Here is a 25,386-nt window from a genome sequence, read left to right as displayed (position 1 = left end):
ACTCAAGCAACCACTTTAACTGAAAGTGAAAAATTTCTGTTGGTAATAGTACAGACAGTCCATGGTTAAAAACTCTACAACATCCCATTGTGGCCGAATGTGCAGCTCAAAATTATGGACTTATGAACAAAAGGGGCAATAAGTGAGGCATGCTGGGAAATTGAGGCAAGCCTTAACCAAGGTGACCGTGCTCAAAGGCTCTGAAATAAACAAAGTACATGAATGATCATGTAGCCATCACACAGAAATTGGTTAATGATTATGTGATCTATCATGCTTCATGTTCAGGATCAAGAGGAGGGACTGTGGACAGATACGCCACTTAAAATGATAGTCTTAAGAGAGAAATGGACAGTAAATGAGGCATGGTAGGAAATTGAGGCAAGCCTTGTCCAAGGTGACTGTACTCAAAGACTCTGAAATAAACAAGCTGCAGAATCCAGACAGGCTGTGGACAGTATACCACTGATCCCGCAGCTGCAGACAATACAATATACACTTGAATTTAAATTGAATGGAATTGACTTGAATGCCATCCCCAGGATAATTGGAAACATTGAGTTGTTTACCAGATGAAGGGATACCTTACACTGTTGCTTGGCGAGGGCTACCTGACCTACCTGCCCCCAACACCACCAGGAATGGATGGCCAAGGATCACCCTGCCATCGACATGTCAACGCCTGGTTAGCTCTGATCGATCAGGGTGATCGAGCCCTGATGGATCTATTGGTGGACATCAAAGACTCTCCTAAAAGGGCGTAAAGGCTTTTAAGCTTCAGAATCACCACAAAACTACCCTTAGGACTGATAACTCGAGACCAACCACTGAGAAGAGACGGCACCCCTGGGACCAGAGGGAGAAGACCAGATGATCATCACCACATGGATCAAGGCCAAGATCTAGTGTGGTAGTGTATGATCATCCTGTGTTAAGTTAAAGCACAACATATTTGATTAGATTTAATATGCAAATTGTTAGTTTGTAGAATATCTTCTTATAATATTAATTGTGTTAAATAAATGATTGTTTTTTACGATTAAGAATTAACTCGCAGTTTCTTTGCTAGATATAAGAGTTAAACACACTGTGTGTGGCAGGCACTCAGGACCAGAGAAATCAGGCAAACCGAAAACACATGGGCAAATCCAAACCCAGTGTAAGAAACCATACCAAGATATTCAGCGTGTAGTGTCAGCTAAAGAGGTCGCTGAGAAGGAAGTGAGTCAGTTGAGAAACAAATGTGCAGATTTGCAAACAACAGTAAAGGTAATGCATCAGGCAGATAGGGACAAGAAACAATCAGCCGCAGACCACACTGAGTGCCTGCATGAGACTGAGAAATTAAAAGCCCAACTCTCAATCTGCAACGGAATGATGTGCACATGTGGAGAAGTTAAAGAGGGAGGAGAAGGATAAGGTCAGTGATGATGCATAGCCATGTACACGGAGAGTGGGGGGGGCGGGGGGGAAGGGGGGGAGTCCACTCCCCCCCTTCCCAACGGTGTCAATTCCTTTAGCATCCCCAGAGACATCCCCCGTTGCAATGAGCCTGATTACCACCAAAAGATTGGTCGGGACACCCCAGCAATAACATACACCATCCCTTTCACGGTGGCATAATTTCAGAAATTGCGAAAATTGGTCATACTGACTGCCTCATTTTAGTCTTTTCTGATGACTCCACGGTCAGGCTATTTAAACCTACAAGCTCCTACCACTAGAAACCGAAGTTGGAACTTACCAGGCATCTAAACCTGTATTAATATTCTACATGGGATTCCCCATTCCTTAACAAAATAAAAAGTGGGGGAGGGTGAAGACATATGCATTACACCAGTTTGAAACTATTCAGATATGAGACAAGAATAACAACAGAAAAAAACTGGATCTCCCTCCGGACAACTATGAGCACATGGAATATTATCAAGATCTACTTCATTGGGATCATCATCATCACCGGAAATAACACAGAAGAAACACCAAACAGACCAGGAGACCCGTACCCAGGATACTTATGATTTTGCACACTGGACGCAGGCAAATGTGAAGATGGTATGTTATGGGTGCACCCCAATGAAAGTCTAGTCTTGTGTCACATCTGTCTATGTTGGTAATCCTGGTTACCCTGGTACACCTCACCATCCTCACTGTCAAATTTGCCCAGTGGAGAAATGAGCAATCACAAAAACAGACCCTGGAGACCTTATTCAATTCATGGTCTCCACAAGCTTATTAAATGCTATAGTGACATTGTAAATATTGCTTAGTATAGTAAATATTTATTTATCATGTTGTTTGTATAAAATTTTCTATCCTATTGTTAGCATAAATCTTTTCCCAATTATTGGTTCATTTGTATGCAACAACCCTTACTTGATCACTGTTCACTCCAGTTTTATGACGTTTGTTTGATTTTTCATTACAAAATGTTTTTTGTTTGGTTTCTCCAGTGTCTTATTTATTTTGAATTTACCACATTTGCCTGATGAGCCATTAAGTCCAAATTTTTGATTTTCCATTTAGATATAATTTGATAATGTTTGCTTGATCTTAGCGTGATTTTTCCAATTTGCTACCTTTTTTCATTAGATTAGATTACTTACAGTGTGGAAACTGGCCCTTCTGCCCAACAAGTCCACACCAACCCTCCGAAGAGCAACCCACCCAGACCCCTTCCCCCTACACCTAACACTACGGGCAATTTAGCATGGTCAATCTTTGGACTGTGGGAGGAAACCGGAGCACCCGGAGGAAACCCACGCAGACACTGGGAGAATATGCAAACTCCACACAGATAGTTGCCTGGCGCTGTGAAGTAGCAGTGGTAACCACTGAGCCACCATGCCACCCACCTACCTGTGAGACTTTATATGTTTAAATGGATGTTGTGCTTTGCTTGAGACAGGATGATCATGTAGTTACTGCATGGAAATTGGTCAGCGATTATGAGATCCATCACACTTCATGTTCAGTATCAAGAGGAGGGACAGTAGTGGAATGGGCCGCTTAAAATGATAGACTTTTGAAAAAAAAGGGACAATAAATGAGGCATGCTGGGTATTTGAGGAAAGCATTGGCCAAGATGGCTGTGCTCAAGGACTCTGAAATAAATAAGCTGCAGAATCCAGACAGGTTGCAGCTATAGATAGACAATATACAATTGACCCAGCAACGGCAGACAATAGACTAGACTTGATTTTCAATTGAGTGGAATTAACTTGAATGCCAATCCCAGGACACATTGGAATCATCAAGTTGTTTATCACATGAAGGGGTGTCTCATACCCTTATTTGGAAAGGGTTACCTGACCTACATGCTCCCAGCATCTCTAGGAATGGATGCTCAAGGACCACCCTGCCACCAACATGTCAATGCCTGGTTGGCTCTGATCCATCAGGGTGATCAAGCCCTGATCGATCTACTGGTGGACATCAACGACCCTCCCCAAACGGCACAAAGATTTCTAAGTTTCAGAATCACTGCAACACCATCTTCAGGAGCAATAACTCAAGACCAACCAATGAGAAGACACCCCGGGTACCACAGGGAGTAGATTAGACGATCACCGCCATTTGGATCAAGTCTAAGATCTAGTATGGTGGTATATGATCACCCAGAGTTCAGGTAGATACACAAGATATTTGACTAGGTTTAGAACGTAAGTTGTTAGTTTGTAGAATAGTTTATTATTATAATATTAATTGTGTTAAATAAATCAATATTATTGTTTATTACTAGTATGAGTTGACTCACAGTTTCTTTGCTAGATGTAAGAGTTAAAACAAACTGTGTGGCAGATGCAAAACCATCAAAAGTAATATCTTAAAGAAAATTCAACAACTGCACAATACTAATGTATTTCACTGACAAGAGTTATTTTACATGTTTAAGGCAGCATGGTGGCTCAGTGATTAGCACTGCTTCCTCACAACACCAGGGACACAGGTTCGATTCTACCCTTGGGTGACTATCTGTGTGGAATTTGAATATTCTCCTTATATCTGTGTGGATATCATCTGGATGCTCTGATTTCCTCCCACCGTCCAAAGATATGCAGGTTAGATAGAATGTCCATGGTATCCAGGGATGTGCAAGCTAGGTGGATTAGCCTTGGAGAACGTAGGATGGGGACATGGGTATGGGTATGGATGGGATAATTTTTGGTCGGACAGTGTGGACTCAATGGGCTGAGTGGCCTGCTTCCGCAGTGCAGAGATTCTATAAGCAACCATATTTGAATAATCAATGCTAGTTAACCTTGTAAAGCTTGTAATTCCTTTTTGCAGTAGTCTAATAAATTGACCATGTTGTATTTGCCTATAATAGTACAATAATCACTGAAATACTATAATAACCATTGTCATAATAATGAAAACAATGATATAAAGATAAATTGAAGGCAGCAATAAAATTAAACTTGCATGGTAATTTGAAAATAAACAAGACTATTTTTCTACAAATTCGTCAATTTTTGAAATCATAGTAAATTAGGTCTTTGATGTAAACTGTTCATTTATAGCTGTAATGTACACATTGTCTAAGATAGTCTCTTCCCTGTGAGATTTGCTTGTTGCTTTTTTTCCTACCCTCGTTTGGTGAACAAGCAATCATGACTCTGATTTCGCTCCTGTTTTCAAAATAGTTTGTGACATTGAACTCAATGTACTATTCAGACTGAAGAACAAGGTTTTTTTCTTATTTAAGCAGAATACTCGCAATTGATTTGTAACAAAGAATTCCCAAGGCTAAAGATCTTTGTAACTGTCAACAAGCCTGATTACCGGAAGATGGATTGTGTGAAATAAAGTGAAATACTGGAACCAACCCTTCTCAAACAATAGATTGCATCTACAATCCTGCTGACAGTTGTTTAGCAATACACAATGCTTGGCACTGTACCAGTGCCCATAGCAGCAACAATGTTCATGTACACTGAACCTTCAATGGAAGGAAAAAAAATGTCCCCATTACACACAATAGGCCTTAACATCAAATTTGTGGTTGGATTTGAACTAGTGCTGTCGTGACCGCTGGTTTGGATCTCTGGATTACTGGTCCAGTGATATTACAGTACGCCACAGTGGTATGTATTATAAGACTGATGGAGGGACAATACTATTCATGGGTTTTCAAACAAGAGTCAATTAGCTGTTGGGTCTGGATGCCAGTATAAGCTAGTTAAGATAGAAGTGATTGTGAGTGCCAGCTTATACAATGTAAGATACAGGCAACAGAACTTGAATTTTATAAAGGGTGAATACGATTAGATGATTCATTTCCATCTGGTGGGATTCCAACCATAAACAATGGGAGTTTGGAAGAGTGCAATATGATCCTCTTAGAAAATATAAGATTCCGAAGGGATTTCACAGGGTGACTGCTGAAAGGTTGTCTGTGGGGAAATCTAGAAAAGGGGGTATAGTTTCAAAATAAGGCGTCTCCAATTTACAATAGAGATGAGGAGGAATTCCCTCTCTGAACTGTCCAATAGTGCTTGGAATTTACTTCCCTACAGAGCAGAGGAGGTTAGGTTTTTAAAAATACTTCAGTCTGAATTACACAGATTTGTGATTGACAGGAAATTGAAGGGTTATGAATGACAGGCAGGAAAGTGGAGTTAAGGCCACTAACAAATTATCAATGATCTTGTTGAATGGCAGACAGATTCAAAGGGCCAAATGGCTTACACCTCATCTTATTTTTTTCCATTCTTATGTCTTTAGTAGAATTACAAATGTTTTGATTTATTTGGCCCTACATGACGATTTCAAATGCATCTGCACAAGTATACAGAATAATACCTCAAGAAAAAACATTTCATTTTCTGGTGAATGTTTTCAAGGAGACTGCCATTTTCAGAATCTTCCATCAAATATGTCTCAAAAATGCCAAAAACAGATGCGGGAAGATATTTTAACATAAATTTTTCTGACAAAAGGTCTACTGGATTGGGAGCACTAATATTATACTCTGTCCAATATTTGTTAATTTCGATCGAGACTGAAATTGGTCAGATCTAACACAAGTATTGCACTGAATTCTATCAGTTTCCCAACTGGCAGGATCTGGTAAAATTACCACATCTGGGCAGGATGTAAAAGTCCCATGTTGTTAGTTGCCCTCTTTACTTGGTTCCTTGATCTCAAGTCATTCCATCAGATTAATTCATGCTTAATTCATTATTAAATTTGCATATAGTCTTATTTATACTTTTGTAGCATTTTTAAGTTTGGGTCAAACTCGTAAATTTCTTACTGAGGAGTATGTGCACCTTCTGTCCAAGTAAATAGCAGTTTGATCCCAGTTATGCTGTTCCTGACCTTTAGTTGTTTCAATGGCACAGGCAGGACAGTATGCCACTGGTAGGTCCTCATCTCCCTGGTGGTGCCACAGGATAGGTGGGACCTTCCTGTAAGTATTACAGGCAAGAAGGTGGTGTAGAAACTAAATAAATCTGGAGCAAAACAGCCTTAGGTAGAGAAGTCGTTGAGTCATTTAAAATTACAGTTTGACAATTTTACTTGAGGATATTGTTAATGGCAATGTGCAGATTAAAATATGATTTAGTTACCTACTAAAATAAAGTGTTACCTTGCAGCAGCATTTCTTCTCTATGTCAGAAATCAAATGAGAAATATACATGTATGGAATGTGTACACATGGGAAATATACAAATGAGAAATCGGGAATATACATTGGTTACAATGTATATTTCCACCTGAATACATTTAAACAGCCCCTAACTTAAATTGCCAAAGTGTCCACTGTAACAATGGCAGTGGTACTTCATTCCTCCCTTAACCACTTTGTATGCTATAAATCAATTTCCATTCCTTGTCATAACTTAGTATCATCCATGTAATGCATTAATAGGCCTGATTACCCTCTCGTAGCTTTCTTCACACATGTTTCCAAGATTGAGGATGAAATAACAGAAGGCAAAGAATTAACAACAGGAAGAAGAAGACAACATAATTGTAAGAGATAAATGCGCAGGAGAAAGTGCAATTTTTCTCAGAGATTGCCTCAAAGCACAGCAGATGTTTCTTTCTGAGAATTGTGCACTGATTCCTAAGTTACAGCTGTTGATTAGAATAAACTGTGTGGAAATTCACTTGGTTTAAGATGGGACTTGGGGCCCTTATTTGGGCAAGAGATACTGCCTCTGAGAGCTGCAGGTCAATCAAATTAACCCCACAGTGCCCTGTGATAGTGGTTTGACGATGGTTACAAATGTATTTTTTGAGATAAACCTATTTCCAGAGTTATGAATCAAACTTAACTGAGTTACCACTCATGTATATATCTAGGAAATGTTTTAAAGTGAATTGTTTCTTTGTTCAAATTACATTGTTATGTGATGCTTTAGTTTATGAAAGAAATTGTACTCCATGATATGCAAATAAGTTTGCGGGCAATCTTGAAGAGAAAACTGATTTTCTGAAATTGATACAATTTGCACCAGAATCGCAAACAACATCCAAAGCAGAAATTGTCCTCCATCATTTTTAATCTATTAAAGTATCAATTTAACAGCTTGAACGTTACTGCAGTTATTTTTAAATCATATGGCACATGATCCTTTATTATTGATTGCAAAAATGGTGGCATCAAAGAGATGTCTTTAATGGAGCAAGCTTTTTTCAGATACTAAGTTCTTTTTTTGATCACAAATATTTATTCCTATTTGTGATATTTACTTCAGGTATATAAGAAATGCTGAATTTAGTTTATGCAAACTATAATAGCCTTCTTTACAGTTTTTTTTTCTTCTTGCCCTGCTCTAGCTGCTGGGCTGTACCATGTCCAAAGCTGATATCTAATGTCTTGCTGAGTGATCAATAACACAGTGTCTTCCTGAAGATCACTCATACTCTTTTAAGAACCTTATTAATTCCAGGATTGAAATAACTGTAAGTGACTGTTCAAAAGTATCTGTCACTTATTTTGCCTCTTGACAAACTATAACAGCATCAGTTACACTCCCAATGTTCCAAATTGTATACAAAAATGTATTTTAATGTTCACCTCTTAGATGAGCATCTAATTTGGAAGCTACTCTGTACCTCAGAAATTGTTTATTCCAAGGTGTCCAATTATGTATCCTATTTGACCAATCTCTGAAATTATGTTTCTTGTCAATATTATTTCCAATGCCATTTCTTTCCAATGTGAATTATATATTTTACTTGCTTAAAACACTTGTACATTGTAACAATAACAGTTCTGCTGTTTGTTGCTGCTGTTGTAGAGGGTTTTTCAAGGTTCTATAGCTAATTTGAAGAATTTCTGCCTTTTATATGTAAAATGGTGGACCACAGTCAATCTAGAGGATACTTGCTCTTTATTACTGAAATACAGGATTTCCAAGATGTTTGTAACTTCAATAAACAATTACCTCTTTGACTCACATTTATTGAATGATTCCCGCTCCTCCTGGTTTGAATAAATTATTTCTGACTTTATCATAGCTCTTTTGTAGGATCTCTCACATGTTCTGTAGCCTAACTAAAGTCTCTGAACTTTCTTTGCATGTTAGACCAGGTCCAATTTAGATTTTACTGTGCCAAAAATTAACAGTTTGACTACTTGTTCTATGACGTCTACAGATCTGCAACAGAAATTTATACCTATTCTGTGACTCCGTCACTTCCATTTCTGTAGCCATGCCTCATGCTGCCCCTCGCTATGATGGCAATGCTCAAATTGAGCTGTAAAACTTCTCAAAATCTTACTTACCACATTGCTGTGAGTGGAGGCTTGCTGAGCACAAAGAAGCTGCCACATTTCCGATGCTACAACATCACATGGCTAATTTACTGTAAAGCAATTTGAAACATCCCATGATCGTGGATAATGCAATAAATCTTCCTTTTCACTTTTGAAAATATAGAAGTTGGGTGATGATTTGGTTGATCTTTTCAGGATTTCGATCAGAACTGACAGAGAAATGGTTTCCATTTCTGTGTAATTGAAACTATTGGGACTTAACATTTTAACCACAGCCTAGCATTTTAGGAGAGAAATTAGGAAACACTTCCCCATGCAAAGAAATACGGAACTGAATCTCACATAATGCTGCAGGTAATTCAATTAATAACTGAAAATCTAAAAGGGATAGGTCTTTCTTGGCTAAGGGTGAGCTTGGGCTCTGTAATGCCGCATAGCATTGTTATCACTTTACTGTACATCTTTGTCAAACAAAACAATGTTGGAAAAGAAACTGAAGCATTCACCCTTGTGCACTTCCTTAGTGACTGCTTCGTCTGTGCTTCTGCTTGTCAAAGTGCTCCTACACATTGATCCCCAAGTAGTGGCTCCGGAAAGGCTACTGGCTTTTACGAGAGAAGATTGCAATTGCTTTTGCAGGATGTTATCTTGCGACTTTTGGGTCAGCACACCTTCTGTACCATCACAGCACAGACAGTAATGGTCTAACAAGCTACAGAAAAGGCATTTAGGGATTGGAAACAATGGGAGCATGAGTGCTGCATAGAAACACATGAGCCATCTACCTGTGGAAACATTGCAGTAATTGTGGTAATCTAGCAGTGCACATTAGTTCTGTCAGCTCAACAAAATAGGTGACACCCATTCACTGGCTAATTTCTCTCGGTAACACCCTGACCAACAGAGTCTACAAGTCTGCTTTAAAATTTAAACAGATCTGGCAGTTAACTATCATTCAATATTAGTTGTTGCATTCTCCATGGCAACAGCTGTACCAATCAGAATCTACTTGCTAACCGATCATTATTCTCTTTTCATGCAGTATAAATGTTGGCTTTCCCTCTTGATTTGGTATTCTTGTGAATTGTCCTGATGAGCGCAGGACAAAAATCTTCCAGAAAATGGTTTTTCAGCAGAGCTTGGTTCGAAGTTGTAATCTCCAGTAAACGATATGGAGCAACTCCAGGACATAGGCGGCTCCTCATTATCAGCAATACGTCTATCCGGGGCAAGCAATTTGAAATTTCCTTCCACTTCAAAGTTGTTGTTACTTCCCTTAAATAACTCAGCAACTCCCTTTCCTTTTACCCACTGACATCCTCCTACATGGTCAGCATTATAATAAAAAAAGCTCAAAAATCATCAAAAACCACCGTGGAGCTGCTGTTAATTTTGCTGACAGTTACACACCCAAAAATTAGGCACTTTGTGTTCAGTCAGTGTTGTCAAATTTGGAAAGCTAGCCTGAAACCTCACTTTGCTCCGTAAATAGGGACAATTATACATTTTATCTTGTCCTTAAATATGTAAAATATGTAGAATGTATGAATTGCTTTTAAAAGGTAGTTCAAAGAATCATAGTTATTATGATGAAGAAAAGAGCTATTGCTTATCATATCTACAATGACTATTATCTGGTCCCAGTCTCCTGCCTTTTCCCCATATTCTTGCACATAGTTACAATTTAAAGAAACATTGAATACCCTCTTGATTGCCTCAATTTAAGCTGGCCCCATTGAAAATCCTGAGCATTCCAGACCCTAACAACTCAGTGTATAAAAACACTTTTTCTCACAACACTCTTGCTTCATTTGTACATCACTTTAAATCAAAACTTTCTCGTTCTTATTACTTTTGCAACTGCAACTGTGGTTCAATTTTTAAAAAAATTGGACTGGGAGTCGGGCCTCTGACATGAGACACTTTGACCCAAGCCCCTCCAGCTTGACAGTGGTGCAACTGTTTGGGAGGAAGCTTCTTAATTGTACTGCTTGAAACTCACCATGTTCAGAAATGCAGGCAGCTTTTTGAGGCTAGATACCCAAACAGCGGGCACACAACAATGTTAGGTTGGAAACCCATGAGATGAAGTGTTGCTGAGATGAGCAGGCTGGCAAGTATGAGAGTGCCTCAATTCAGACTGCCCTTAGTTGTTTTCATTATAATAATTCCATAAAGGGGCCTAATATCAACAAGTGGAAGTGAATCTCTTACACAAGAACATTACTGGAGGTAGTTACGACATTCAGAACTGTAGCCCTGTCAATGCTCCAATGAACCTGATAACCATTGCCTAATCTTGACCACTATTGAACTGATGTTAAAAATCACACAACACCAGGTTATAGTCCAACAGGTTTAATTGGTAGCACTGGCTTTCAGAGCGCTGCTCCTTCATCAGGTAGTTCATCAACTACCTGATGAAGGAGCGGTACTCCGAAAGCTAGTGAATTGTGTGATTTTTAACTTTGTACACCCAGTCCAACACTGGCATATCCAAATCATTGAACTGATGGTCAGCCATGGTTGTACTGATGGCCACCATGCACTGAAAGCAGGAAAATATTAACCTCTATTGCTTTCATTGCCTGAATTGGCCATCCATATCCATCGAACAGGCACCAAAACTAATTCCTCACCCTATCCCTGGCAAAATCCCTCAAATGCAGAAATGCATCTGGGGGACATCCCAACATGATTCCTTCCTATTTCCTTGACACCTCATCTCCATGGGATCAGGATAAAAATCAACCCAATGTTTTCAAAACTCCTGCAAGCTGCCAGGTCAATTCATCTGTTTTTGGTTGACAAAGCGATGTGTATCTTGCTATTAGGAGAATTTACAATGGCTCTTCAAGCAGCAACAGGTTACTGCCTCATTTAAAAATCTGCATTTGCATGAAAGAAGTGTGGTTTAAACCCTCAACTCTAGTCAAGCGACAGCCAATCATGAACCTTATTTTTAAACTGGTATACTAGCAGTATAGTCAATTGGTGACATCCACAAGACCTTTGAATGACAATTACTTTTAGCCTACATTTGAAATTTCTGCCAGTTGAGACGTAGCAATTGGAGCACCAATGGTACTCTATGTTACTTTCTCCCTACCCCCACCCCCCTCTCATTTATCTCTCCACCCTGCAGCCTCCCTGCCTCTATTCCTCATGAATGGCTTTTGCCCGAAACATCAATTTTCCTGCTCCTCGGATGCTGCCCGATCTGCTGTGCTTTTCCAGCATCACTCGAATCGAGACTCTGGTTTCCAGCATCTGCAGTCCTTGTTTTTACCTAGACGTAGCAACTAGTTGATCTTAAGCCTACCAACTGAAAGAGGATCATTGGTCAAGACAGATGTTGCAAAGTCAATTTTTTCTAGATCACAAGCCAATTCTTGTCATATTTGTCCTGAGGAGCTCATTCAGGCCCTTCTTGATGAACAGTTGTAGATAAAACAGAATGTTTTGTCAGCGATGAAACAAAATCCAACCACTTTCTTGAATAGAACATCTAGAGAGTGTGGTGAGGGTTGGAGGCTTGAGATGCAACTGCTGAGCCAAAGTAATCTTCACCAATCTAATATGTAATCCATCCAACATTAGGAGATGGCATTCCACTTTAGATTGGCCTCAGGGTGGGACACAGTAGTTGTAGTATACATTATATATCAAATATATATTATAGTGTGTCGTTTTCTTCAGTACAACCTCTCAAATCCTGGATGGGTACAGCTCCAAAAACACTCTGGAAGCTTAACATACCCAAAACAAAGTAGCCACTTGACTGGCACCTTATACACTACCTTCAACATTAGTTTCCTTCACCATCAATGCACAGTACCAGCAGTGTGTACCATCTATAAGATGCACTGCATAACTGAATAAGGACCTTATGACAGCATCTTCTAAACCAGTAACCTCTACTGCATGGAAGGACAGGGGTCACAGATGCAGGGAATACCACCACTTCCACATTCACTTCCAACTAACACACTTTCTTGACTTGGAACAACACGTTTTCCCTTCAGTGTCATTGGTTTAAAATCCTGGAACTCCTTTCTTAACAGCATGTGAATATAGGAGAAAGTGAGGACTGCAGATGCTGGAGATCAGAGCTTAAAAATGTGTTGCTGGAAAAGTGCAGCAGGTCAGGCAGCATCCAAGGAGAAGGAGAATCGATTTCCGAAACGTCGATTCTCCTTCTCCTTTGATGCTGCCTGACCTGCTGCGCTTTTCCAGCAACACATTTTTAAGCATGTGAATATACCTAATCTGCAAGGACTGTAGCAGTTCAAGAAGGCAGTTCACCACTAACTACTTAAGGGTAATGAGGGATAGGCAATAAATACTGTCCCAGCCAGCAACACCCACTCCACCTGAACAAATTAAAACTGGGTTTATAGACTTCTTTTGCACAATTATTCCCATTTCCAAAAGCGCTAATGCATCTTACTTCCATCAAAAGCTGCCTTATCTCTACCAAAGGACAACTTACCTCCTCCAAACGTGTCCTGGACCCAGATTGAAATGGATCTCTTACCTCTCCAAAAGGCTACCCTGACTATCCATAAGAAGTGCACTGAGAACAGACCTGCTCTTATGCAGTCTCATCTCCACATTCCAGGTTTCACATTGCAGTGACTCTAATCCTATTTCATTGGAGGCAGCTCATCACTTCAATGCCAATCTATCTTCAGGACCACATGAGTACCAACTATGAATCAGCCCCAATCCTGCACCTACAAAAATGAGAGGTGTTGCAGTTGAGGGAAATGAAGGAGATTCCCAAATTTGTCCAGCATTTTTCCCACAGAAAAGAGACCCTCATCATTGCACAAGTCTGGGCCTTTGTGTTTGAGAAAGAGAAAATATTATTGCTCATTTTAACATTTTTTGCATGTCTATTTATGGAATGAAAGGCATTTCAATCTTGCATTGCTTCAGAATATTGAGAAAAGATGTTTTGGCAATTTGTGCACTTCTCAATGGTGTTAAAACAATCAGCCTGATAAAGAATTCAAATATTTACTTTTCAACCTTCATTTGCATAGGGGGAGATACAATCTGCAAAATATTTAGTGACATTTGTAAAGTGGTAAGGGACATTAATGTAATACATTATTTAAAGATATTCAGACAACTTTCAATTGCTTATATTGCTTGCAAAGTGATAGGCAATTGTGGCCAATTAGGAATGGGGGCATTGACTGCCCCATGGTTGTCAAAGGCAGACCTACAAATGGGCATAAAGTACATCCACTTGTTTTTGGCAGGAAGCTTTTTATACATTTGTAATTTGTAGTCCTGTTTTATTCTTAGTTGCTGATTATAATTTTGAAGTACAAGCAATTGGAATGTGCACCAAGTTAATGGTCTTCAAGGGAACTTACTCAAAAGGGCATCATTTTTGTTGATCTCAATTAGCCGGATAACTATAACCACCACAACCTTTTCTCTCTGAATAATCTAATTCACTTCTCCCATGCATCTCCCCAGTCTAACCTCAAAGCAGGATCACTGCAGGGTGCAGATAATTTCCTACCTTCCTACATTCGATGAATCACACTATATCCCTTTGACATCTGCTGAATGTAAACCTGGCCTGCTCTTTCATTTACAGATTTGGGCATTAATGGTTGAGCCAGCATTTATTTCTCATGTCCTCATTGCCCTTGAGAAAATGGTGGCAATCTGCCTTCATGACTCCAGATTGTGTCAGGAATGATGTAGTATTTTGACCAATATAACTGGTTAGTTACACCATTTTAAGAGCCAGCGACAGTGCTGTGGGTTCAGAATCAGATATCAGCCAAACTGGCTAAGGATAGCAGACTTCCTTCGCTAAACGACATTAATGAATCTAAATAGCAGCTTCTCTGGTGAGATCTAAGCTCACATCTCTGGAACATTACTTCAAATCACTGGTTTCCTTGTGCAGTAATATAACTGCCATTATACTGCACCCATCTTAAGGGCTCCTGACGTTAACTTTGTACAGGATGGGTGGAACTGAACAATTTAAAAAGTCCCTAATGATTTCCGTATTTGCATGTCATCCACATTCAATACAGGGAACTGGTTACTCACTATTTTGCGCAGGAAATCTTTGCTATTTAAAAGATGCATTAATTATCATGGCATCAAACCTACTGGCTTCTGCAAAGAATAAAACTTCCCGTTAAATTAATCACAGTGATATATTTCAGTTCGGATTTGGTATATGAAATAATCCACTATTTTCCTTTCCATCAGGAAGGTGGTGAACATGTGGAAAATACAGCGACAATGCTCTATTACAATCCATAATATTTGTCAGTCCTGTGTACCCTATTTCGCATTCTGTGAACACTAATGTTTGTTCTTTTCAGCTGTTTCCTGCATGTTATCAATACAAGGAAGCTAGTTACTCACTGTTTTATACAGGAAATCTTTTCCATTTGAAAGGTGCATTGCCTATCATTGTATCAAATCTACTGGCTTCTGCAAAGAATAAAATGATTAAAATTGAAATAGAATGAACACCTTTACTGTTGTATTAATAATTTGAGACATTTAAAGTTAGAACTATGCCCCCAGCTTTGCTCCTAGCTTGGTTCCCAGTGTGGCAATTTTTCAGTTTTAGAACTCCAATCTTGATTTTCAAATTTCTCTATGGTCTGGGCCATTCCTAACTCTGTAACCTCCTTGAGTCCTAAATCCCCTGAGATTCTTTAATGTATTCATTTAATTCTGACTTCTTGTGCAAGCCCAGATTTTAATCACTCCACATATGGGGGCCATACCTCCAGCTGCCTAGCCCTTAAATTCTGGATTTCTCTTCCAAAACCTCTCTGTGGCTGTTAATGTTTCTTAAAGCTACCTTTTTGATTATGTTTCCAGTGGCCTGTCATAATTTCTTATGAGACTCGTGGTCAAAAGAAGCAAAATGGTATGAAGAATAAACCTTTTCATACAACACTGTTGTTGGAGAGTGTGGTAGAGGCAAGTTCAATTAAAGCATCCAAATGGAAATCTGAAATTGAACAATATGTAGAGACACAGAGAGAAGGCATGGGAATGCCAGGAAGTCATCTGTCATTTTGGAGAGGCAACACAGGCATGATGGGCTGTAACCGCTCTGTGATTCTGTCAAGTATTGTTTGGTAGCATTTCTGCGAAGCACTGTAAGATATCTTGCGATCTTTAAAGGTGCCATATCATTGTAAGTTGTTGTTGTTATTCAGGCTCAGTCTGGTTTGATAACAGGTTTATGTGCTGAGGTGGACTATTTTAGAAGCTTAAGATTTCATGTAAAACAAAGCTTAATCTTTAAACATGCGAGTTTGCTGGATTGCTTCAATGATCTTTAGCAGTTGTTTAAAAATATTAATTAGATCAGTGCAGATTGAAGTACCTGGTGATTCAGAACAGTGCAATCAATCAAAAGCAAGATCAATCAAATCAGACACAGATTCCACAATTGAAAGAGTCCGTCCAACTTTGAGGAGTTGCTGATATAAATGTGGAAGAATGCCAGCTAAGAATCTCTCAGACAGCTTTTTATTCCATCAAATGATTCATATTTTTAACTGAATAAAGAAATCTTGAAAATTGAGATCTTGCCAACATAAATTCAATTATCACTGTGAAATATGACTTCCATGATTGACAAATCAAATTTAGCATAGTTCTTCACATGTTAAAAGTTAAAAGGATTTTATCATTGGTTATGTTTTGCTTGTTTGGCATGTTTTGCTGCTTGTTCTGCTGAAACAGTTGAAGGAAAATTATCATGAATCAATTTTGCCAAATGGTTGTAGCAATGCCAAAGAAGATTTCCGTGCAACCTCTTACTATGTGCTCATCGAATGCTTCTCATGAACTCAGTGTTACACTGAGTGCAATGACTGCTCTTTTTAAAATATTTTCTTTACTGATGCTCTTGTCAGTCTACTGTGCATACTTCTATGAGTTATTTTGGCTTCCCTTTACGCACATTGCTGGCCCTTGACTGCAAATCCAGGCACTCTGCCTTTCTGTTTACCTTCCAGTGGATCTGTTTACTGAGTTTCCATGTCTAATTGGGTCATTCGCCTTGAACCAGGCGACTGAAAAATGTGCATTATATGAACCAGGAATCCAAAGTAGACTTATATTCCCATGTACTTGTAATGAATTGAATTAATGAGTGCATTAATCCAAAAAGTGATTCACTTTAACTCCTACATGTGACAATGTGCTACATTAGTCAGATACTGCCACAAGATAACTTTGATTAAGATGTCCTGGGACCACTTTGGAGGTAATTGAATGTGGTTTCATGCTGAAATGCTGATAGTTTATGTTACAATAGTTAGTGCAATAAGTGGTTTAATATTAATTCTGATCATTCATGAAAGCAGCAGTGTTAACATCTCCAGAAACCTTTCACATGGCTGTAGCAGCTCATCATGCTACATAAGACAAATGTGAACTTTTGTGAGAGGGTATTATACTGTATGAATCATTTGGTCTATCTATGAGACAGTGTACCAATTACAGTTCTACACAATTCCTCAAAAGCTACAGATTACCAAACAACTGCACAAAGAAATAAAATCTGAAACCACAGAATTTTTAAAACGTTTAATCCATGTCTGTGGTGTGAATTCCCATTGGTCATAGTTTGTTTCAGGAAAGAAACTTGATACATTTAATTAACAATTATCAGTCTTAATGTCAACAGCACTGCATAAGCAAATTTTGAACTATCTATGTGCCTTCCAGTAGGAGAACTTTCTCGATTCCATCATTTCCCAGCAATCTCGTAATTTTACTCATGCTGGATTGCTTTCTGTAGTTCAGCTATTCAGTTTAAATAAACACAACTAATTGCTCAGAATGCCATGCATATTCAGCCCAAGAACAGAGAGATCTAAGGGTCCCACATGCACACAGCAATGCACGTGGCAGGATGAGTTTATTAAACTGCTGAAAGGAAGAAACAGGATTTTTGGCCTTGCCACAGAAATCATTAGATAAGCTTTAACTAGCGTATTGTGCCCAATTTAGGGAGTCACGCTTATAGACAGGCACTGAGGTCTTGGAGAAGGTGTAGAGGAAATTCACTAGAATGAGAGCAAAGATGATTATTACAGAAACTTGCATTGCTTGCCGAGCAGCGACAGTTAAGAGGAGACTTAACAGTGATGCTGAAAGTTAGGATGGGGTTTGATAGAGTAGATTTGAAGATACTGTTTCTATTGGGAGGACACAAGTTTAAGAACATTGGCAAATACAGGACAGCGGGTGAGATAAGAAGATTAGGTTTATGCTGTACGCTTGTCTGCAGGGATTCGAGCAGATTCAAGCATTTTGAAAAAGGATTCGGTGCATGCTTAACAAGGAAATATTGTCAAGGTTTTGGAGAAAATGAACAGGCACAGAATAATTGGATAGCTTTTCAAAAACTTGGCACAGGATTGCTGGGCCACTTGGTCTTCTTCCATGCTGTGTGATTCTATAAATGTTCTGTAATGGGAAGACAATGTGAGGTCACATTGGTTGTGATGGTTTGAGATGACTTTTTTTTAAAATTTGGACACATTTGACTTTGTGTAATATTACAGAGATTGTGACTTCAGCTTCTGTAAAGGCTACCAATTTGGGAAAATGTTGGTAAAAGTAATATTTCTATTGATCTTTCAAACAGAGATGGATAGAGCTGTTTGAGCAGAAAGAGCTCTTCCTTCCCTTTTTCCATATACAGTCAATCCCTGGGTTATGAACATTCCAAAGTATGTTTATAAACTAAATATCCTTCAGCTCAGGAAATATACCATCCTTACTTAGTCTGGCCTGCATGTGGCTCCAGACCCATGGCTATGTGGTTGATTCTCAACTACTCTCCGAAATAGCATAGCAAGCCATTCAGTTGGAACAATTGCTGTGAAGTTGCAACAAAGAAATGAAAACAGAAGGACCACCTGGCATTGACCTATGCACTGGACAGGACAAAGGCATAAACAGCCCTGTCGACCCTGCAATATCCTCCTTACTAACATTGAAGGGCTCGTGCCAAAGTTGGGAGAGCTGTATCATAGACCAGTCAAATAACAGGCCGACACAGTCATTCTCACCATATCATACTTTACAGTCAATGTCCCAGATAACACATCATCATCTCTGAGTATGTCCTGTACGACTGGCAGGCCAGACCCAGTAGAGATGGCAGCTCAGTGTTTTACAGTTGGGAGGGAATTGCCCTGGGAGTCCTCAACATTGACTTCGGACCTCGTGAAGTCTCATTCCATCAGGTTAACACAGACAAGGAAACCACCTGCTGATTACTATGCATCAAACTCCATTGGCTGTGAATCAGTATTCCTCCATATTGAACAACAATTGTGAGGTGGCAAGGGTGCAAAAGATACTCTGGGTGGGGGGATTTCAATGCCCACCAACAAGAGTGGCTCAGCAGTAGCAGTGCTGATTGAGCTGGTCGGATCCTAAAGGACATAGCTGCTAGGCTAGGGTCTGCAGCAGGGAACAAGCAGGAGGGAAAAACATACTTGACCTCATCCTTACCGATTTGTCAGCTACAGATACATCTGTCCTCTACAGCATCAGTAAGAGTGACCACCACACAGTCTTTGTGGAGACCAAGTCCTTACATTGAGAATAACTTCCGTCATGTTGTGTGGCACTATCACTGTGCTAAATGGGGACAGACTTCAAATAGATTGAGCAACTCAAGACTGGACATCCATGAGGCACTGTCAGTCACCAACAGTAGCAGATGCATACTCCAAACTCTTGGCCCAGCATATTCCACATTCAATCATTACCATCAACTCAGGGGTTCAACCCTGGTTCAATGAAGAGTGCAGGAGGACATGCCTGGAGCAGCACTAGGTATACCTAAAAATTAGATACCAACCTGGTGAAGTTACCAAACAGGGCTACTTGCATGCCAAACAGCATAAGCAGCAATTGAGCTAGGTGATCCTATAACCAACAGATCAGATCTAAGCTCTGCAGTCTTGGCACATCCAGTCATGAATGGTGAGTGCTAATTAAACAACTCACTGGAGGAGGATCTTTGAAGAATATTCCCATCCTCAATAATGGAAAAGCCCAGCACATCAGGACAAAAGATAAGGCTAAAACGTTTGCAGCAAACTTCAGTTAGAAACGCTGAGTGGATAATCCATCTCAGCCTCCTCCAAGGGTCCCCACCGTCATAGAGGCTAGTCTTCAGCCAATTCTATACAGTCATGTGATATCAAGAACTGTTTAGGGGTGGTAGCTAGTGCAAAGGTGATGGGCCCTGACAACATTTTGCAATAGTACTGAAGACTTGTGCTCCAGAACTTGCTGCTCTCCTAGCCAAGATGTTCCAGTACAGCTATAATGCTGGAATCTACCTGGCAACATGGAACGTTGTCCTGGTACTTCTGTGCATGAAAAGTAGGACAAATCCAACCCGATCAATTACCACCCCATCAGTTTATTTTTGATCATCATTTAAGTGATGGAAGGTGTCATCAACAGCACTCTCAAACAGCCCCTCCTCACTGATGTTGGTTTAGGTTCTGCCAGGACCATTCAGCTCCTGACCTCATTACAGACTTGGTTCAAACATGAACAAGAGAGCTGAGTTCCAGAGGTGAGAGGGACAGCCCTTGACATCAAGACCTCATTTGACCAAGGGTTGCATTAAAAAGCCCGAGCAAAACTGGAATCGAGGGGAGTCAAGTGGCAAACCCTTTCTGACTGGAATGATATATGGCACAAAGGAAGATGATTGTGGTTACTAAAAGTCAGTCACCTCAGCTCTAAGACATCTGTGCAGGAGTTCTTCAAAGTAGTGCTTCTTCAATGACCTGCCCACTACCATAACGTCTGAAGTGGAGGTGTTCGCTGATGATTAAACAATGTTTGTGACTTCTCAAATACTGAACTAGTTCATGTTCAAATGCAAAAAAGTCTGGACAATGTCCATGCTGGGGGTGAAAAGTAAGACATAATCTACCCACCACGGTTTGGCATTCAATGGTGTTGCCATCACAGAGTTCCACATTATCAACATTCTGGGGGGGTTACATTTGACCAGAACATCAACTGGACTCACCATGTAAATATATTGGCTACAAAAGCAGATTAGAGGCTAAGAATACTGCAGTCAGTAACTTATCTCCTGAGTCCCCAAATCCTATCCACCATCTACAAGGCACAAGCCAGGAGTATGATGGAATACTCCCCTCTCACTTGGGTGAGAGCAGCTTCAACAATATTCAAGAAGCTTGATGATATCCAGAACAAAGCAGCCCTCTTGCTTAGCACCACATCAACAAACATTCCCTCCATTACCCATGCTCAATAGCAACAGTGTGTACTATCTACAAGATCCATTGCAGATATTCGCCAACGATCCTTAGTCAGCACCTTCCAAACCCATGACCACTTCCATCTGTAGCCACCAGTAAGCTCCTCTCCAAGCCACTCATCATCCTGACTTAGAAATATATCATCTAGCTTTCACTGTCATTGGGCCAAAATTGTGGAATTGCCTTCCATAATGGCAATGTGGATCTAACAACAGCATGCAGAATGCAACAGTTCAAGAAGGCAGCGCACCACCACCTTCTTAAGGGCAACTAGGAAAGGGCAATAAATGTTGGCCAGACAATGAAACCTACATCCCCTGAGTGAATAAACTTTAAAAATGTAGACTTGTATGCAAGTTGGAACACAACACAGTACAGTATAAAACATCTATTCACAAGGACAAATGAATATTCTCATGTCAGATCCTTAAAATTAAAAAAAGACAATATGAATTAAGTTTGCCTATTCTGATATTCACATATGAAGCAAATTAGTTGGAATTACAAAAGGAAGAATTCAAGTTTAATTATTGCCTTAAAAAATTGTAAGTTAGCATCTGACCCAAGGTAGATGTACAATACAGTTACTTAATAATCACTAGTTTGAATAAACTAGTTGAAACTGAACTGGACAAATCTTGACCTTTATATGGGCTACCATATATAAATCACCAAAGTTCACAAACTGAATATAATCTCATCGTTAATAGCCTTAAATAAATGTCACACCCGTGTGAAGTAATTTGACTCCCATCTTTTTTAGGCCTCTTTCAATCAGTTGCAACAAATATTTTTTGGTACTTTTTATCTTGCATGTATATGTCAATTCAAAACGTCTGGCTGAAATTTTGTAGCTGCTGAAGGATGTGGGTTTTCGTGAGCCAGTTAGGAAATTATAGTGAGTTCGGAAAAAATTCTTGATGTTGCGAAAGAAACAGTCCAATTTTGCACCCAAGTTTTGAATGGCGAGAGCATTAGGGAGTAAGAAGTCCATTACTGTATATTTACATCTCATCAGTGTTGAAACTTGCCTAATTTATTTGTAGTTCTTTGTTCTCCCACCTGATAGATAGAACTGGCAGTGATGACTCCTAACATGGAAGTACGAACAGAAACCCGGAAGGTTTGATCTGGCTGCTTGCTCCTTCGGGCCTTTACATTAGACCATTTCTAGCCACACATCTACAGTGACTGTCTGTACCCATCCCAGGCACAGAGGTTGGCATTTAACAAGCACCAACCTCACCACATCCTCATGGCACAATGCTGAATCACTTACAATACAGTTCTCTATTTCAGCGTTGCACTTTGCAATGCACTGGCATCTTGTATAGTAATGATTTGCCAGACTGCTTCAGCTCCTCTCTTCACACTCCCTCACTTTATGCCTGTCTTGCTTTCTTTTTCCACTTGTCTACTTCATTCAAAATTTAAAAGCTCATAGCATTTCTGTGTTCCCTTGTTGGCTAGCCAATATACAAAGCTAGATTGCTTGTCGTAGTTGCAGTAATGTCAGTCAAGGGGGTGGGACATGTTGTATGTCACTGTACTATGTCAATTGCACACCTTCAGCATGTACCAGCAGTTTATATGGCTAACACACTGCATATGCTTCAACCAAATGCCATGTCTCAAAATCTAAGGGAATATTCCTTGGTCAAGTCAAGGCAAACAGTCATTAATCAAGGGGTCCTGTCATAATTAATCAAGGGCAGCGTCTGATCTCAGTCCATGGGCTTGGAAACAGTCAGCTGCTTGGAGTGGTCAGAGGCAGGATTCAGTTCACTGTTATCCAGGTACTGGGCCACTGTCAGCCCTGTAGGTCCACTGTAACCAGTCCAGGATTTGCAGTGAGAGACAAAAAAAATGCAGATCCTGGAATCCAAGGTACACAGGCAGGAGGCTGGAAGAACACAGCAAGCCAGGCAGCATCACGAGGTGGAGAAGGTGACATTTCGGATGTAACCCTTCTTCATTTGCAGCAGGTCAGAGGGGGATGCAGAGAGAAAAGTCAGAGGTCTGGTCACTCATCAATATATCCGAATGAGTTGCACCAGAGTCTGGACTATGGTCAGTCCTGGGGAAGGGGGCTGCTAATTGAAGGTCAAGGGGTTTTATCAGGCTTCACTGCTATAATAGAAAAGTTGGGGAGGTCAAATTCATTAAACAAAATTTGGAGATAGCTTGTTGGGATGCTGAAGGAATAATAATTGAAAATGGAGACAAAGGAACAAATAATGGGAGGAGATGATAGACCACTAGAGGAGATAGGTGACTGCAGGAGGGGCTGTCATCAGTAATCAAACTCATCTTGATTCAATTACATAGAACATTATAGTGCAGTACAGGCCCTTCGGCCCTCGATGTTGCACCGCCCTGTCATACCAATCTGAAGCCCATCCCACCTACACTATTCCATGTACGTCCATATGCCTGTCCAATGACGAATTAAATGGACTTAAACTTGGCAAATCCATTACCGTTGCTGGCAAAGCATTCCATACCCTTACTACTCTCTGAGTAAAGAAACTACCTCTGACATCTGCCTTATACCTATCTCCCCTCACTTTAAAGTTGTGTCCCCTTGTGTTTGCCGTTCTCATACTTGGAGAAAGCCTCTCCCTGTCCATCCTATCTAACCCTCTGATTATCTTGTATGACTATATTAAGTCGCCTTTCAACCTTTTTCTCTCTAACGGGAACAACGTCAAGGCCCTCAGCCTTTCCTCATAAGACATTCCTTCCATACCAGGCAACATCCTAGTAAATCTCCTCTGCACCCTTTCCAAAGCTTCCACATCCTTCTTATAATGTGGTGACCAGAACTGTACATAATACTCCAAGTGTGGCCGTACCGGAGCTTTGTACAGCTGTAGCATAACCTCCTGGTTCCGGAACTCAATCCCTCTATTAATAAAGGCCAAAACGCTGTATGCCTTCTTAACAACCCTGTCAATCTGGGTGTCAACTTTCAGGGATCTGTGTACATGGACATCGAGATCTCTCTGTTCATCTGCACTCCCAAGAATCTTACCATTAGCCCAGTACTTTGCATTCCGATTACTCCATCCAAAGTGTATCACCTCACACTTGTCCACATTAAACTACATTTGCCACCTCTCAGCCCAGCTCTGCATCCTATCTATATCTCTCTGCAACCTACAACATCCTTCGTCACTATCCACAACTCCACTGACCTTAGTGTTGTCCGCAAATTTACTAACCCACCCTTCTAAGCCCTCATCCAGGTAATTTATAAAATCAATGAACAGCAGTGGACCCAACACTGACCCTTGCAGTACGCTGCTAGTAACTGGACACCAAGATGAACATGTTCCATCAACTACAACCCTCTGTTTTCTTTCAGCAAGCCAATTACTGATCCAAACTGTTATGTCTCCCACAATCCCATTCCTCCGCATTTTATATAATAGCCTACTGTGGGGAACCTTATTGAATGCCTTGCTGAAATCCATATACACCACATCAACTGGTTTACTCTCATCTAACTGTTTGGTCACTTTATCAAAAAATTCAATAAGATTCGTTAGGCATGACCCTCCCTTCACAAAACCGTGCTGACCGTCCCTGATCAGATTATTCTTTTCTAGATGGTTATAAATCCTATCTCTTATAACCTTTTCCAACACTTTACCAACAACTGAAGTGAGACTCACTCATCTGTAATTACCAGGGTTGTCTCTACGACCCTTTTTGAACAAGGGAACCACATTTGCTATCCTCCAGTCCTCAGGCACTTTTCCTGTAGACAATAATGATTTGAAGATCAATGCCAAAGGCTCGGCAGTCTCTTCCCTTGTTTCCCAGAGGATCTTAGGATAGATCCCATCCAGCCCAGGGAACTTGTCTATTTTCACACTCTGCAGTATTTCTAATACCTCTTCCTTGTGAACCTCAATCTCTTCTAGTCTAGATGCAAGTATCTCTGTATCTTCCTTGCCAACATTTTCATTTTCTATCATGAACACTGTTGAAAAATATTTATCTAGTGCTTGATAGGCAGTGCAGCAGAATGGCTGGCATGACAACGTAGTAGGGCAAAGGTTGAGAAGGTAATGTTCGAAATGAAGGCATAAATGAAGGATTTCATGGGAATGCGTGACAGCTCAGCACTGATGGAGTTGAGAAGGAGTGGAAGGAAGAAAGGAACATGAAGCTTTGGGGGAGCACCTTGATTAATATGCATGAGTCTGCATCTCACTGTGCCAAGTGCAGCCATTCTAATTCAAATTCCAAGTATGCAATGGAAATGGAAAGTGGCTGTGACCACACCTAGAGTGAATGGAA

Source organism: Chiloscyllium punctatum, chromosome 9 (assembly GCF_047496795.1).
Source record: "Chiloscyllium punctatum isolate Juve2018m chromosome 9, sChiPun1.3, whole genome shotgun sequence".
In the NCBI taxonomy this organism is placed as follows: domain Eukaryota; kingdom Metazoa; phylum Chordata; class Chondrichthyes; order Orectolobiformes; family Hemiscylliidae; genus Chiloscyllium; species Chiloscyllium punctatum.
This window is presented reverse-complemented; position numbering follows the sequence as displayed.